General features: G+C 48.2%; 1 protein-coding gene across 1 annotated transcript in view; it reads left to right on the top strand.

Annotated features, from left to right (window-relative positions):
- The window catches only part of cep89 (centrosomal protein 89), a 101,319-nt gene that overhangs the window by 58,553 nt on the left and 25,414 nt on the right, over positions 1-17,352 (top strand). The gene's annotated exons all lie outside the window — the stretch shown is intronic.

The raw sequence follows: 17,352 nt of genomic DNA, 5'->3' as shown, positions 1-17,352 counted from the left end.
CAAGCTGGGGATGAGAGGGAGGAGGGGAGGGAGAGGAGATGAGAGGCCAGAGGGAGAGCTGCTTGTCTGAGTCTCTTGGGGTTCATCAGGGGTGAGAGGCAAACAACATCCTCACAATATCCCTTATAAACCTGACTAAAACATGTCCTCACAATATACCTTATAAACCTGACTAAAACATCCTCACAAATATCCCTTATAAACCTGACTAAAACATCCTCACAATATCCCTTATAAACCTGACTAAAACATGTCCTCACAATATCCCTTATAAACCTGACTAAAACATGTCCTCACAATATCCCTTATAAACCTGACTAAAACATGTCCTCACAATATCCCTTATAAACCTGACTAAAACATGTCCTCACAATATCCCTTATAAACCTGACGAAAACATCCTCACAATATCCCTTATAAACCTGACTAAAACATGTCCTCACAATATCCCTTATAAACCTGACGAAAACATCCCTCACAATATCCCTTATAAACCTGACTAAAACATGTCCTCACAATATCCCTTATAAACCTGACGAAAACATCCTCACAATATCCCTTATAAACCTCACAGACAAAAACATATCCTCACAATATCTAGACTAGACTGTCTTTCTCTCTGAAAACCAATCAGGTTCACTGGTGTCTGAGAGAGACAGAACTAGACTGTCTTCCTCTGAGAACCAATCAGGTTCACCGGTGTCTGAGAGAGACAGAACTAGACTGTCTTCCTCTCTGAGAACCAATCAGGTTCACCGGTGTCTGAGAGAGACAGAACTAGACTGTCTTCCTCTCTGAGAACCAATCAGGTTCACCGGTGTCTGAGAGAGACAGAACGAGACTGTCTTCCTCTCTGAGAACCAATCAGGTTCACCGGTGTCTGAGAGAGACAGAACTAGACTGTCTTCCTCTGAGAACCAATCAGGTTCACCGGTGTCTGAGAGAGGCAGAGAGACAGAACTAGACTGTCTTCCTCTGAGAACCAATCAGGTTCACCGGTGTCTGAGAGAGACAGAACTAGACTGTCTTCCTCTGAGAACCAATCAGGTTCACCGGTGTCTGAGAGAGACAGAACTAGACTGTCTTCCTCTGAGAACCAATCAGGTTCACCGGTGTCTGAGAGAGACAGAACTAGACTGTCTTCCTCTGAGAACCAATCAGGTTCACCGGTGTCTGAGAGAGACAGAACTAGACTGTCTTCCTCTCTGAGAACCAATCAGGTTCACCGGTGTCTGAGAGAGACAGAACTAGACTGTCTTTCTCTCTGAGAACCAATCAGGTTCACCGGTGTCTGAGAGAGACAGAACTAGACTGTCTTCCCCTCTCAGAACCAATCAGGTTCACCGGTGTCTGAGAGAGACAGAACTAGACTGTCTTCCCCTCTGAGAACCAATCAGGTTCACCGGTGTCTGAGAGAGACAGAACTAGACTGTCTTCCTCTGAGAACCAATCAGGTTCACCGGTGTCTGAGAGAGACAGAACTAGACTGTCTTCCTCTCTGAGAACCAATCAGGTTCACCGGTGTCTGAGAGAGACAGAACTAGACTGTCTTCCTCTCTGAGAACCAATCAGGTTCACCGGTGTCTGAGAGAGACAGAACTAGACTGTCTTCCTCTGAGAACCAATCAGGTTCACCGGTGTCTGAGAGGCAGAGAGACAGAACTAGACTGTCTTCCTCTGAGAACCAATCAGGTTCACCGGTGTCTGAGAGAGACAGAACTAGACTGTCTTTCTCTCTGAGAACCAATCAGGTTCACCGGTGTCTGAGAGAGACAGAACTAGACTGTCTTCCTCTGAGAACCAATCAGGTTCACCGGTGTCTGAGAGAGGCAGAGAGACAGAACTAGACTGTCTTCCTCTGAGAACCAATCAGGTTCACCGGTGTCTGAGAGAGACAGAACTAGACTGTCTTCCTCTGAGAACCAATCAGGTTCACCGGTGTCTGAGAGAGACAGAACTAGACTGTCTTCCTCTGAGAACCAATCAGGTTCACCGGTGTCTGAGAGAGACAGAACTAGACTGTCTTCCCCTCTCAGAACCAATCAGGTTCACCGGTGTCTGAGAGAGACAGAACTAGACTGTCTTCCCCTCTCAGAACCAATCAGGTTCACCGGTGTCTGAGAGAGACAGAACTAGACTGTCTTCCTCTCTCAGAACCAATCAGGTTCACCGGTGTCTGAGAGAGACAGAACTAGACTGTCTTCCTCTCTGAGAACCAATCAGGTTCACCGGTGTCTGAGAGAGACAGAACTAGACTGTCTTCCTCTCTGAGAACCAATCAGGTTCACCGGTGTCTGAGAGAGACAGAACGAGACTGTCTTCCTCTCTGAGAACCAATCAGGTTCACCGGTGTCTGAGAGAGACAGAACTAGACTGTCTTCCTCTGAGAACCAATCAGGTTCACCGGTGTCTGAGAGAGGCAGAGAGACAGAACTAGACTGTCTTCCTCTGAGAACCAATCAGGTTCACCGGTGTCTGAGAGAGACAGAACTAGACTGTCTTCCTCTCTGAGAACCAATCAGGTTCACCGGTGTCTGAGAGAGACAGAACTAGACTGTCTTCCTCTGAGAACCAATCAGGTTCACCGGTGTCTGAGAGAGACAGAACTAGACTGTCTTCCCCTCTCAGAACCAATCAGAGAGGGTAATTGCTACACAGCAGTTGCATGACAGCCATATGTTCTGTTCTGGTGGTTTCCTCTTATTTTAAGAGAAATGTTGTTTTGGGTTCCAGATTGAACACCTAGCAGAATGTGTCTGGGGTTGTCTCCTGGCTCCCTTTAGTGATGTACTACCCCATAGGGCCCTGGTCTAAAGTAGTGCACTATATAGGGAATAGGGTGCCATAGGGCTCTGGTCTAAAGTAGTGCACTATATAGGGAATAGGGTTCTGGTCTAAAGTAGTGCACTATATAGGGTGCCATAGGGCTCTGGTCTAAAGTAGTGCACTATATAGGGAATAGGGCCCTGGTCTAAAGTAGTGCACTATATAGGGAATAGGGTGCCATAGGGCTCTGGTCTAAAGTAGTGCACTATATAGGGAATAGGGTTCCACAGGGCTCTGGTCTAAAGTAGTGCACTATACAGTGCCTTGCGAAAGTATTCGGCCCCCTTGAACTTTGCGACCTTTTGCCACATTTCAGGCTTCAAACATAAAGATATAAAACTGTATTTTTTTGTGAAGAATCAACAACAAGTGGGACACAATCATGAAGTGGAACGACATTTATGGGATATTTCAAACTTTTTTAACAAATCAAAAACTGAAAAATTGGGCGTGCAAAATTATTCAGCCCCCTTAAGTTAATACTTTGTGTCACGCCCTGGTCAAAGTATTTTGTGTATTTGGTCAGGCCAGGTGTGGCATGGGGTTTTTGTAATTGTGGTGTGTTTGTCTTGGGGTTTTGGTGGTGGTATTGGGATTGTAGCTTAGTGGGTTGTCAGATGGCTGTCTGGAGTGGTTCTCAATCAGAGGCAGGTGCTTATCCTCTGATTGGGAACCATATTTAGGCAGCCATATTCTTTGAGTTTGTCGTGGGTGATTGTCCTTAGTGTCTTACTTGTACTCTCTGTTAGTTTGCACTAGATAGGCTGTTTTCGGTTTTCATTACGTTTATTGTTTTGTAGTGTTTAGTGTTTAGTCGTGTTTACGTTTTGTTTAATAAATATGGATCGCAGACACGCTGCAGTTTGGGCCGACTCTCCTTCATCACCACTAGAAAACCGTTACAGAATCACCCACCACCAACGGACCAAGCAGCGTGTTAACAGGCAGGAACCACAGGAGAGGCAACAGAGGCAGCAGCAGCAGGAGCAGCAGCAGCTGCAGTGGGAGAGGCTGCACCACCTGGAGAAATGGACATGGGAGGAAGAACTGGACGGTAAAGGACCCTGGGCTCAGCCTGGAGAATATCGCCGCCCCAAGGAAGAACTGGAGGCGGCGAAAGCTGAGGGCGCAGATATGAGGAGGCAGCACGGCGTAGCGGATGGAAGCCTGAGAATCAGCCCCAAAAATTTCTTGGGGGGCTCAGGGAGAGTGTGGCAGAGTCAGGAGTCAGACCTGAGCCAACTCTCCCTGTTTATCGAGGAGCCAAGGAGGAGACCAGAACCAGAGACTGTGAAGGAGTTAATGGGGAAATTGGAGGAGAGAGAAATGAGGGAGTTGCTGTGTTGGTGCTTTTTGCATGGAATTCGCCCGACGGAACGTGTTGGGGATTTGATGGCACCTGGGTTAGCGCTCCATACTCGTCCTGAGGTGCGTGTTAGTCGGCTGGTGAAGTTGGTGCCAGCCTCACGCACCAGGCCTCCTGTGCACATCCCTAGCCTTGCACATCCTGTGCCAACACTGCTCTCAAGATCTCCAGTACGCCTTCACGGTCTAGCCCATCCTGTGCTACCTCCACACTCCAGTCCTCCGGTAGCAGCTCCCCGCTCCAGGCTTCCTGTGCGTGTCCTCGATCCAGTACCACCAGTTCCAGCACCATGCACCAGGCCTTCAGTGTGCCTTGCCTGTTCAGCGCAGCCAGCCTTTTCTCCTCTCCTGCGCTGCTGGAGTCTCCCGCCTGTTTAGCGCAGCCAGAGCCTTTCTCCTCTACAGCGCTGCCGGAGCCTCCCGCCTGTTTAGCGCAGCCAGAGCCTTTCTCCTCTCCTACGCTGCCGGAGTCTCCCGCCTGTTCAGCGCAGCCAGAGCTGCCAGCCTGCATGGAGAAGCCAGAGCTGCCAGCCTGCATGGAGCAGCCAGAGCTGTCAGTCCGCATCAGCCAGAGCTGTCAGTCCGCATAGAGCAGCCAGAGATGTCAGTCTGCATGGAGCAGCCAGAGATGTCAGTCTGCATGGAGCAGCCAGAGATGTCAGTCTGCATGGAGCAGCCAGAGATGTCAGTCTGCATGGAGCAGCCAGAGCTGTCAGTCTGCATGGAGCAGCCAGAGCTGCCAGTCTGCAAGGAGCAGCCAGAGCTGTCAGTCTGCATGGAGCAGCCAGAGCTGTCAGTCTGCATGGAGCAGCCAGAGCTGCCAGTCTGCATGAAGCAGCCAGTCTGCAAGGAGCAGCCAGAGCTGTCAGTCTGCATGGAGCAGCCAGAGCTGCCAGTCTGCATGGAGCAGCCAGAGCTGCCAGTCTGCATGGAGCAGCCAGAGCTGTCAGTCTGCATGGAGCAGCCAGAGCTGCCAGTCTGCATGGAGCTGCCAGTCTGCAAGGAGCAGTCAGAGCTGTCAGTCTACATGAAGCAGCCCGAGCTGCCAGTCTGCATGAAGCAGCCAGTCTACATGGAGCAGCCAGAGCTGCCAGTCTGCATGAAGCAGCCAGAGCTGTCAGTCTGCATGGAACAGTCAGAGCTGTCAGTCTGCATGGAGCAGCCAGAGCTGTCAGTCTACATGAAGCAGCCCGAGCTGCCAGTCTGCATGAAGCAGTCAGTCTACATGGAGCAGCCAGAGCTGTCAGTCCGCATGGAGCAGCCAGAGCTGTCAGTCTACATGAAGCAGCCCGAGCTGCCAGTCTGCATGAAGCAGCCAGTCTACATGGAGCAGCCAGAGATGTCAGTCTGCATGAAGCAGCCAGAGCTGTCAGTCTGCATGGAGCAGCCAGTCTGCATGGAGCTGCCAGTCTGCATGGAGCTGCCAGTCTGCATGGAGCTGCCAGTCTGCAAGGAGCTGCCAGTCAGCACGGAGCCGCCAGAGCGGTCAGTCTGTAAGAGAAGAGCTGTCAGCCTATATGGAGCAGCTAGTGCCGCCAGTCTGCCCAGCGCCGCCAGTGCCCCCAGTCTGCCCAGCGTCGCCAGTCTGCCCAGCGCCGTCAGTCTGCCCAGCATGCGCCAGTCTGCCCAGCGTCGTCAGTCTGCCCAGCGGCCAGTCTGCCCAGCGCCGTCAGTCTGCCCAGCATCGCCAGTCTGCCCAGCATGCCAGTCTGCCCAGCGTCGTCAGTCTGCCCAGCGTCGTCAGTCTGCCCAGCGTCGTCAGTCTGCCCAGCGTCGTCAGTCTGCCCAGCACCGCCAGTATGCCCAGCGCCGCCAGTCTGCCCAGCGCCGCCAGTCTGCCCAGCATCGCCAGTCTGCCCAGCGCCGCCAGTCTGCCCAGCGCCGCCAGTCTGCCCAGCGCCGCCAGATCTGCCAGTCAACCAGACTCTTCCAGATCTGCCAGTCAACCAGACTCTTCCAGATCTGCCAGTCAACCAGACTCTTCCAGATCTGCCAGTCAACCAGACTCTTCCAGATCTGCCAGTCAACCAGACTCTTCCAGATCTGCCAGTCAGCCAGGATCTGCCAGTCAGCCAGGATCTGCCAGTCAGCCAGGATCTGCTGAAACCACCAGCCAGCCAGGAGCTGGTAGATCTATCTACCTGCCTGAGCTTCCTCTCACTCCTGAGCTTCCTCTCACTCCTGAGCTTCCTCTCACTCCTGAGCTTCCTCTCACTCCTGAGCTTCCTCTCACTCCTGAGCTTCCTCTCACTCCTGAGCTTCCTCTCACTCCTGAGCTTCCTCTCACTCCTGAGCTTCCTCTCACTCCTGAGCTTCCTCTCACTCCTGAGCTTTCTCTCACTCCTGAGCTTTCTCTCACTCCCGAGCTTCCCCTCAGTCCCGAGCTGCCTCGGTCCCGAGCTGTCCTTCAGTCCCGATCTGCTCCTCAGTCCAGTGGGGTTCTGGGTGGGGACTACTAGGCCATGGTCGGCGGCGAGGGTGGACTATCCAGGGACGAAGGGAGAGGGGACTAAGACATTAAAGGAGTGGGGTCCACGTCCCGCGCCGGAGCCGCCACCATGGACAGACGCCCACCCGGACCCTCCCTATTGTTTTGAGGTGCTTCGGGAGTCCGCACCTTAGGGGGTTCTGTCACGCCCTGGTCAAAGTATTTTGTGTTTATCTTTATGTATTTGGTCAGGCCAGGGTGTGGCATGGGGTTTTTGTAATTGTGGTGTGTTTGTCTTGGGGTTTTGGTGGTGGTATTGGGATTGTAGCTTAGTGGGTTGTCTAGCAAGGTCTATGGCTGTCTGGAGTGGTTCTCAATCAGAGGCAGGTGCTTATCGTTGTCTCTGATTGGGAACCATATTTAGGCAGCCATATTCTTTTTTGTCGTGGGTGATTGTCCTTAGTGTCTTAAAGTTTGCACTAAAGGCTGTTTTCGGTTTTCAAATTGTTTTGTAGTGTTTAGTGTTTAGTCGTGTTTACGTTTTGTTTAATAAATATGGATCGCATTGCAGTTTGGGCCCTCCTTCATCACCACTAGAAAACCGTACACTTTGTAGCGCCACCTTTTGCTGCGATTACAGCTGTAAGTCGCTTGGGGTATGTCTCTATCAGTTTTGCACATCGAGAGACTGAAATTTTTTCCCATTCCTCCTTGCAAAACAGCTTGAGCTCAGTGAGGTTGGATGGAGAGCATTTGTGAACAGCAGTTTTCAGTTCTTTCCACAGATTCTCGATTGGATTCAGGTCTGGACTTTGACTTGGCCATTCTAACACCTGGATATGTTTATTTTTGAACCATTCCATTGTAGATTTTGCTTTATGTTTTGGATCATTGTCTTGTTGGAAGACAAATCTCCGTCCCAGTCTCAGGTCTTTTGCAGACTCCATCAGGTTTTTTTCCAGAATGGTCCTGTATTTGGCTCCATCCATCTTCCCATCAATTTTAACCATCTTCCCTGTCCCTGCTGAAGAAAAGCAGGCCCAAACCATGATGCTGCCACCACCATGTTTGACAGTGGGGATGGTGTGGTCAGGGTGATGAGCTGTGTTGCTTTTACGCCAAACATAACGTTTTGCATTGTTGATAAAAAGTTCAATTTTGGTTTCATCAGACCAGAGCACCTTCTTCCACATGTTTGGTGTGTCTCCCAGGTGGTTTGTGGCAAACTTTAAATGACACTGGGCCACTTGGCTGCTGGGCCACAATGGGCCTCTTGGCTGCATCTCTGATCAGTCTTCTCCTTGTATGAGCTGAAAGTTTAGAGGGACGGCCAGATCTTGGTAGATTTGCAGTGGTCTGATACTCCTTCCATTTCAATATTATCGCTTGCACAGTGCTCCTTGGGATGTTTAAAGCTTGGGAAATCTTTTTGTATCCAAATCTGGCTTTAAACTTCTTCACAACAGTATCTCGGACCTGCCTGGTGTGTTCCTTATTCTTCATGATGCTCTCTGCGCTTTTAACGGACCTCTGAGACTATCACAGTGCAGGTGCATTTATACCGAGACTTGATTACACACAGGTGGATTGTATTTATCATCATTAGTCATTTAGGTCAACATTGGATCATTCAGAGATCCTCACTGAACTTCTGGAGAGAGTTTGCTGCACTGAAAGTAAAGGGGCTGAATAATTTTGCACGCCCAATTTTTCAGTTTTTGATTTGTTAAAAAAGTTTGAAATATCCAATAAATGTCGTCCCACTTCATGATTGTGTCCCACTTGTTGTTGATTCTTCACAAAAAAATACAGTTTTATATCTTTATGTTTGAAGCCTGAAATGTGGCAAAAGGTCGCAAAGTTCAAGGGGGCCGAATACTTTCGCAAGGCACTGTATAGGGAATAGGGTGCCATAGGGCTCTGGTCTAAAGTAGTGCACTATATAGGGTGCCATAGGGCTCTGGTCTAAAGTAGTGCACTATATAGGGAATAGGGTGTCATTTGGTATGCAGCCTGTGTGCTGTAGAGATGTGATGAGGAGAAGCGATGAGGAGATGCGATGAGGAGATGTGATGAGGAGATGCAATGAGGAGATGTGATGAGGAGATGTGATGAGGAGATGCGATGAGGAGAAGTGATGAGGAGAAGCGATGAGATGCAAAGAGGAGATGTGATGAGGAGAAGTGATGAGGAGATGCGATGAGGAGAAGCAATGAGGAGATGCGATGAGGAGAAGCGATGAGGAGATGCGATGAGGAGATGCGATGAGGAGAAGCGATGAGGAGATGCGATGAGGAGAAGCGATGAGGAGATGCGATGAGGAGAAGCGATGAGGAGATGCGATGAGGAGATGCGATGAGGAGAAGCGATGAGGAGATGCGATGAGGAGATGTGATGAGGAGATGCGATGAGGAGAAGCGATGAGGAGATGCGATGAGGAGAAGCGATGAGGAGATGTGATGAGGAGATGTGATGAGGAGAAGCGATGAGGAGATGCGATGAGGAGAAGCGATGAGGAGAAGCGATGAGGAGATGTGATGAGGAGAAGCGATGAGGCGATACGATGAGGAGATGCGACAGGATTGAAATGAAAGTACTTCATGCGTGGGTTACAAAAGAGCCATGGATTCTGGAAACAGCTTTTCACAGAAGTAATGCAGCGATGGGAATCAGGGATATTTTAGTTCCTCATTAACTACTACTGTTGTAGTTTACAGCACTGTTAAGGGCTATTTAACCTTTAACCTTTTTTGAAATGTATTTTATGCTCATTCTTATCTTACAATTCAAATCAAAGCATAGACCTGAACTACATAGCACTTCCCATGGCCATTCTCAATGGATCTTTAGTTCAGGACTAGCCTTAATCTGTTCCCAATGGATCTTTAGTTCAGGACTAGCCTTAATCTGTTCCCAATGGATCTTTAGTTCAGGACTAGCCTTAATCTGTTCTCAATGGATCTTTAGTTTTAGGACTAGCCTTAATCTGTTCCCAATGGATCTTTAGTTCAGGACTAGCCTTAATCTGTTCTCAATGGATCTTTAGTTCAGGACTAGCCTTAATCTGTTCCCAATGGATCTTTAGTTCAGGACTAGCCTTAATCTGTTCCCAATGGATCTTTAGTTCAGGACTAGCCTTAATCTGTTCCCAATGGATCTTTAGTTCAGGACTAGCCTTAATCTGTTCCCAATGGATCTTTAGTTCAGGACTAGCCTTAATCTGTTCCCAATGGATCTTTAGTTCAGGACTAGCCTTAATCTGTTCCCAATCTTCGTGTGCATTACACATGCAACCTAACAGCCCTTGACTTGGACCCAACTGAGGGAAGTGAGAAGAAAGAGGGAGGGGGAGGGAGAGAGGGGGGGGGGAGGGGGAGAGGGAATTAAATAATTGAGGGGAGGGGGGAGGGGAGAGGGGGAGAGAGGGGAAGAGAGAGGGGGAGAGAGGGAATGAAAGAATGAGAGGGGGAGAGAGGGAGGGGGAGAGAGAGGGAGAGGGAGGGGAGGGGAGGGGGAGAGAGGGGGAGAGGGGATGAAAGAATTGAGGGGAGAGAGGGAGGGGAGGGGGAGAGAGGGGGGGAGAGAGAAGATTGACTAAATTATTAAAGCACTATTAAAATTCATTCACCACAGTTGCCTGAAATGCCTTAAAAAGTGTTGAATATTTGATTGTTTTCCGTATATAGATTTGGGGGTTTTGCTTCAGAATTAAATGGTTTGTTTTTGCCATTTTGCACCATTTTCTAACAGACATGTTATGAACAGGAGAGAAGAGTGAATGTTTTATCCAACAGGAGAGTTTACCCTGGCTCTGTTAATAGACATGTTATGGACAGGAGTGTCTAGTGTTTACCCTGGCTCTGTTAATAGACATGTTATGGACAGGAGTGTCTAGTGTTTACCCTGGCTCTGTTAATAGACATGTTATGGACAGGAGTGTCTAGTGTTTACCCTGGCTCTGTTAATAGACATGTTATGGACAGGAGTGTCTAGTGTTTACCCTGGCTCTGTTAATAGACATGTTATGGACAGGAGTGTCTAGTGTTTACCCTGGCTCTGTTAATAGACATGTTATGGACAGGAGTGTCTAGTGTTTACCCTAGCTCTGTTAATAGACATGTTATGGACAGGAGTGTCTAGTGTTTACCCTGGCTCTGTTAATAGACATGTTATGGACAGGAGTGTCTAGTGTTTACCCTGGCTCTGTTAATAGACATGTTATGGACAGGAGTGTCTAGTGTTTACCCTGGCTCTGTTAATAGACATGTTATGGACAGGAGTGTTTACCCTGGCTCTGTTAATAGACATGTTATGGACAGGAGTGTCTAGTGTTTACCCTGGCTCTGTTAATAGACATGTTATGGACAGGAGTGTTTACCCTGGCTCTGTTAATAGACATGTTATGGACAGGAGTGTCTAGTGTTTACCCTGGCTCTGTTAATAGACATGTTATGGACAGGAGTGTCTAGTGTTTACCCTGGCTCTGTTAATAGACATGTTATGGACAGGAGTGTTTACCCTGGCTCTGTTAATAGACATGTTATGGACAGGAGTGTTTACCCTGGCTCTGTTAATAGACATGTTATGGACAGGAGTGTCTAGTGTTTACCCTGGCTCTGTTAATAGACATGTTATGAACAGGAGTGTCTAGTGTTTACCCTGGCTCTGTTAATAGACATGTTATGGACAGGAGTGTCTAGTGTTTACCCTGGCTCTGTTAATAGACATGTTATGGACAGGAGTGTCTAGTGTTTACCCTGGCTCTGTTAATAGACATGTTATGGACAGGAGTGTCTAGTGTTTACCCTGGCTCTGTTAATAGACATGTTATGGACAGGAGTGTCTAGTGTTTACCCTGGCTCTGTTAATAGACATGTTATGGACAGGAGTGTCTAGTGTTTACCCTGGCTCTGTTAATAGACATGTTATGGACAGGAGTGTCTAGTGTTTACCCTGGCTCTGTTAATAGACATGTTATGAACAGGAGTGTCTAGTGTTTACCCTGGCTCTGTTAATAGACATGTTATGGACAGGAGTGTCTAGTGTTTACCCTGGCTCTGTTAATAGACATGTTATGAACAGGAGTGTCTAGTGTTTACCCTGGCTCTGTTAATAGACATGTTATGGACAGGAGTGTCTAGTGTTTACCCTGGCTCTGTTAATAGACATGTTATGGACAGGAGTGTTTACCCTGGCTCTGTTAATAGACATGTTATGAACAGGAGTGTCTAGTGTTTACCCTGGCTCTGTTAATAGACATGTTAGGGACAGGAGTGTCTAGTGTTTACCCTGGCTCTGTTAATAGACATGTTATGGACAGGAGTGTCTAGTGTTTACCCTGGCTCTGTTAATAGACATGTTATGGACAGGAGTGTCTAGTGTTTACCCTGGCTCTGTTAATAGACATGTTATGGACAGGAGTGTCTAGTGTTTACCCTGGCTCTGTTAATAGACATGTTATGGACAGGAGTGTCTAGTGTTTACCCTGGCTCTGTTAATAGACATGTTATGGACAGGAGTGTCTAGTGTTTACCCTGGCTCTGTTAATAGACATGTTATGGACAGGAGTGTCTAGTGTTTACCCTGGCTCTGTTAATAGACATGTTATGGACAGGAGTGTCTAGTGTTTACCCTGGCTCTGTTAATAGACATGTTATGGACAGGAGTGTCTAGTGTTTACCCTGGCTCTGTTAATAGACATGTTATGGACAGGAGTGTCTAGTGTTTACCTGGGACAGGTCCTGTCCTGCTGTTCATATACAGGAAGACAGTGTGACAGACTGATCCTATAATGTCTGCTCTGGCTGTAGCAGGAGGCTGTCCGGCCTCTACTCTGGCTGTAGCAGGAGGCTGGTCGGCCTCTACTTTGTAGCAGGAGGCCGAGCTCTACTCTGTAGCAGGAGGCTGGCCGGACTCTAATCTGGCTATTGCAGGAGGCTGGCCGGCCTCTACTCTGTAGCAGGAGGCCGCCCTCTACTCTGGCTGTAGTAGGAGGCTGGCCGGCCTCTACTCTGGCTGTAGCAGGATGCCGGCCTCTACTCTGGCTGTAGCAGGAGGCCGCCCTCTACTCTGGCTGTAGCAGGAGGCCGGCCTCTACTCTGGCTGTAGCAGGAGGCTGGCCGCCCTCTACTCTGGCTGTAGCAGGAGGCTGGCCGCCCTCTACTCTGGCTGTAGCAGGAGGCCGCCCTCTACTCTGGCTGTAGCAGGAGGCCGGCCTCTACTCTGTCCCCTCATTATAGCCTAGTTGATGTTATTCCTGATGACTTTAATCTGTTGATGGAAGTAGGATGCATTTGATTGGTTTAATCTGGGGGGAAATAACTCCAATCATTGATCAGCTAAATGTGTTGTTTTGAAGAAAGAAAGAGGCAACAAGAAACAGTCATTATTTAATCATTATTTTCTGTTTATTTCAATGATGTATCGTATCTCCTGTGTGAAGAAGTTGTCCTTTTCACAGTCAGTCAGTTATATGGCAAGATGAACCTCTAGAGCTGGGATCCTCATGGTCTGTTTGATCAGAGACAGAATAACTGAGAGGAAACAAGAGTCCCCTCAGCCAGCTGGTTCTGAGGCTCAGTTCACTAACCCAAACCAACCCCATAGAGCCTCAGGACAGCACTCAGCCAGCTGGTTCTGAGGCTCAGTTCACTAACCCAAACCAACCCCATAGAGACTCAGGACAGCACTCAGCCAGCTGGTTCTGAGGCTCAGTTCACTAACCCAAACCAACCCCATAGAGCCTCAGGACAGCACTCAGCCAGCTGGTTCTGAGGCTCAGTTCACTAACCCAAACCAACCCCATAGAGCCTCAGGACAGCACTCAGCCAGCTGGTTCTGAGGCTCAGTTCACTAACCCAAACCAACCCCATAGAGCCTCAGGACAGCACTCAGCCAGCTGGTTCTGAGGCTCAGTTCACTAAACCAACCCCAAACCAACCCCATGGTTCTGAGGCTCAGTTCACTAGAGAGCTCAGGACAGCACTCAGCCAGCTGGTTCTGAGGCTCAGTTCACTAACCCAAACCAACCCCATAGAGCCTCAGGACAGCACTCAGCCAGCTGGTTCTGAGGCTCAGTTCACTAACCCAAACAAACCCCATAGAGCCTCAGGACAGCAGTCAGCCAGCTGGTTCTGAGGCTCAGTTCACTAACCCAAACCAAACCCCATAGAGCCTCAGGACAGCACTCAGCCAGCTGGTTCTGAGGCTCAGTTCTAACCCAAACCAACCCCATAGAGCCTCAGGACAGCAGTCAGCCAGCTGGTTCTGAGGCTCAGTTCACTAACCCAAACCAACCCCATAGAGCCTCAGGACAGCAGTCAGCCAGCTGGTTCTGAGGCTCAGTTCACTAACCCAAACCAACCCCATAGAGCCTCAGGACAGCACTCAGCCAGCTGGTTCTGAGGCTCAGTTCTAACCCAAACCAACCCCATAGAGCCTCAGGACAGCACTCAGCCAGCTGGTTCTGAGGCTCAGTTCACTAACCCAAACCAACCCCATAGAGCCTCAGGACAGCAGTCAGCCAGCTGGTTCTGAGGCTCAGTTCACTAACCCAAACCAACCCCATAGAGCCTCAGGACAGCACTCAGCCAGCTGGTTCTGAGGCTCAGTTCACTAACCCAAACCAACCCCATAGAGCCTCAGGACAGCAGTCAGCCAGCTGGTTCTGAGGCTCAGTTCACTAACCCAAACCAACCCCATAGAGCCTCAGGACAACACTCAGCCAGCTAGTTCTGAGGCTCAGTTCACTAACCCAAACCAACCCCATAGAGCCTCAGGACAGCAGTCAGCCAGCTGGTTCTGAGGCTCAGTTCACTAACCCAAACCAACCCCATAGAGCCTCAGGACAACACTCAGCCAGCTGGTTCTGAGGCTCAGTTCACTAACCCAAACCAACCCCATAGAGCCTCAGGACAACACTCAGCCAGCTAGTTCTGAGGCTCAGTTCACTAACCCAAACCAACCCCATAGAGCCTCAGGACAACACTCAGCCAGCTGGTTCTGAGGCTCAGTTCACTAACCCAAACCAACCCCATAGAGCCTCAGGACAGCACTCAGCCAGCTGGTTCTGAGGCTCAGTTCACTAACCCAAACCAACCCCATAGAGCCTCAGGACAACACTCAGCCAGCTAGTTCTGAGGCTCAGTTCACTAACCCAAACCAGCCCCATAGAGCCTCAGGACAACACTCAGCCAGCTGGTTCTGAGGCTCAGTTGAGGGAACAGGCAGACAGAGAGACATCTTTATGTCTCCAGACTCTCTGGACTAGATGAGCTAAATGGTAATGAGGCCCAGTTGAGGGAACATGGAGACAGAGAGACATCTTTATGGTCCTGTTTGTCTCCAGACTCTCTGGACTAGATGGGCTAAATGGTAATGAGGCCCAGTTGAGGGAACATGGAGACAGAGAGACATCTTTATGGTCCTGTTTGTCTCCAGACTCTCTGGACTAGATGAGCTAAATGGTAATGAGGCTCAGTTGAGGGAACATGGAGACAGAGAGACATCTTTATGGTCCTGTTTTTCTCCAGACTCTCTGGACTAGATGAGCTAAATGGTAATGAGGCCCAGTTGAGGGAACATGGAGACAGAGAGACATCTTTATGGTCCTGTTTGTCTCCAGACTCTCTGGACTAGATGAGCTAAATGGTAATGAGGCCCAGTTGAGGGAACAGGCAGACAGAGAGACATCTTTATGGTCCTGTTTGTCTCCAGACTCTCTGGACTAGATGGGCTAAATGGTAATGATGCCCAGTTGAGGGAACATGGAGACAGAGAGACATCTTTATGGTCCTGTTTGTCTCCAGACTCTCTGGACTAGATGGGCTAAATGGTAATGCTCTTATTATCTGATCTATTAGAAACTGCAACTCCCTTGTCTTTACTGTTAACTGCCAAAGGGCCCCGTTGTTGCACATGGAAATAAAACTAACCTATAGAACTGGAAGGTTCTGAGACATATTGACAGTTTGACTGGAAGGTTCTGAGACATATTGACAGTTTGACTGGAAAGTTCTGAGACATATTGACAGTTTGACTGGAAGGTTCTGAGACATATTGACAGTTTGACTGGAAGGTTCTGAGACATATTGACAGTTGAAGGTTCTGAGACATATTGAAAGTTTGACTGGAAGGTTCTGAGACATATTGACAGTTGAAGGTTCTGAGACATATTGACAGTTTGACTAGAAGGCTCTGAGACATTGACAGTTTGACTGGAAGGTTCTGAGACATATTGACAGTTGAAGGTTCTGAGACATATTGACAGTTTGACTGGAAGGCTCTGAGACATATTGACAGTTTGACTAGAAGGCTCTGAGACATATTGACAGTTTGACTGGAAGGTTCTGAGACATATTGACAGTTTGACTGGAAGGTTCTGAGACATATTGACAGTTTGACTAGAAGGCTCTGAGACATATTGACAGTTTGACTGGAAGGTTCTGAGACATATTGACAGTTTGACTGGAAGGTTCTGAGACATATTGACAGTTTGACTAGAATGTTCTGAGACATATTGACAGTTTGACTGGAAGTTTCTGAGACATATTGACAGTTTGACTGGAAGGTTCTGAGACATATTGACAGTTTGACTGGAAGGTTCTGAGACATATTGACAGTTTGACTGGAAGGTTCTGAGACATATTGACAGTTTGACTGGAAGGTTCTGAGACATATTGACAGTTTGACTGGAAGGCTCTGAGACATATTGACAGTTTGACTGGAAGGCTCTGAGACATATTGACAGTTTGACTGGAAGGTTCTGAGACATATTGACAGTTGAAGGTTCTGAGACATATTGACATTTGAAGGTTCTGAGACATATTGACAGTTGAAGGTTCTGAGACATATTGACAGTTGAAGGTTCTGAGACATATTGACAGTTTGACTGGAAGGTTCTGAGACATATTGACAGTTTGACTGGAAGGTTCTGAGACATATTGACAGTTTGACTAGAGGGCTCTGAGACATATTGACAGTTTGACTAGAAGGCTCTGAGACATATTGACAGTTTGACTAGAAGGCTCCGAGACATATTGACAGTTTGACTAGAAGGTTCTGAGACATATTGACAGTTTGACTGGAAGGTTCTGAGACATATTGACAGTTTGACTGGAAGGTTCTGAGACATATTGACAGTTGAAGGTTCTGAGACATATTGACAGTTTGACTGGAAGGCTCTGAGACATATTGACAGTTTGACTAGAAGGCTCTGAGACATATTGACAGTTTGACTGGAAGGTTCTGAGACATATTGACAGTTGAAGGTTCTGAGACATATTGAGAGTTTGACTAGAAGGCTCTGAGACATATTGACAGTTTGACTGGAAGGTTCTGAGACATATTGACAGTTTGACTGGAAGGTTCTGAGACATATTGACAGTTTGACTAGAATGTTCTGAGACATATTGACAGTTTGACTGGAAGGTTCTGAGACATATTGACAGTTGAAGGTTCTGAGACATATTGACAGTTTGACTGGAAGGTTCTGAGACATATTGACAGTTTGACTGGAAGGTTCTGAGACATATTGATAGTTTGACTGGAAGGTTCTGAGACATATTGACAGTTTGACTGGAAGGCTCTGAGACATATTGAGAGTTTGACTGGAAGGTTCTGAGACATATTGACATTTGAAGGTTCTGAGACATATTGACAGTTGAAGGTTCTGAGACATATTGACAGTTTGACTGGAAGGTTCTGAGACATATTGACAGTTTGACTGGAAGGTT

This window comes from Oncorhynchus tshawytscha, unplaced genomic scaffold (genome assembly GCF_018296145.1).
Source record: "Oncorhynchus tshawytscha isolate Ot180627B unplaced genomic scaffold, Otsh_v2.0 Un_contig_1806_pilon_pilon, whole genome shotgun sequence".
Taxonomy (NCBI): domain Eukaryota; kingdom Metazoa; phylum Chordata; class Actinopteri; order Salmoniformes; family Salmonidae; genus Oncorhynchus; species Oncorhynchus tshawytscha.
The sequence above is the reverse complement of the archived record's forward strand: the minus strand, read 5'-3'. Positions and strand labels throughout refer to the sequence as shown.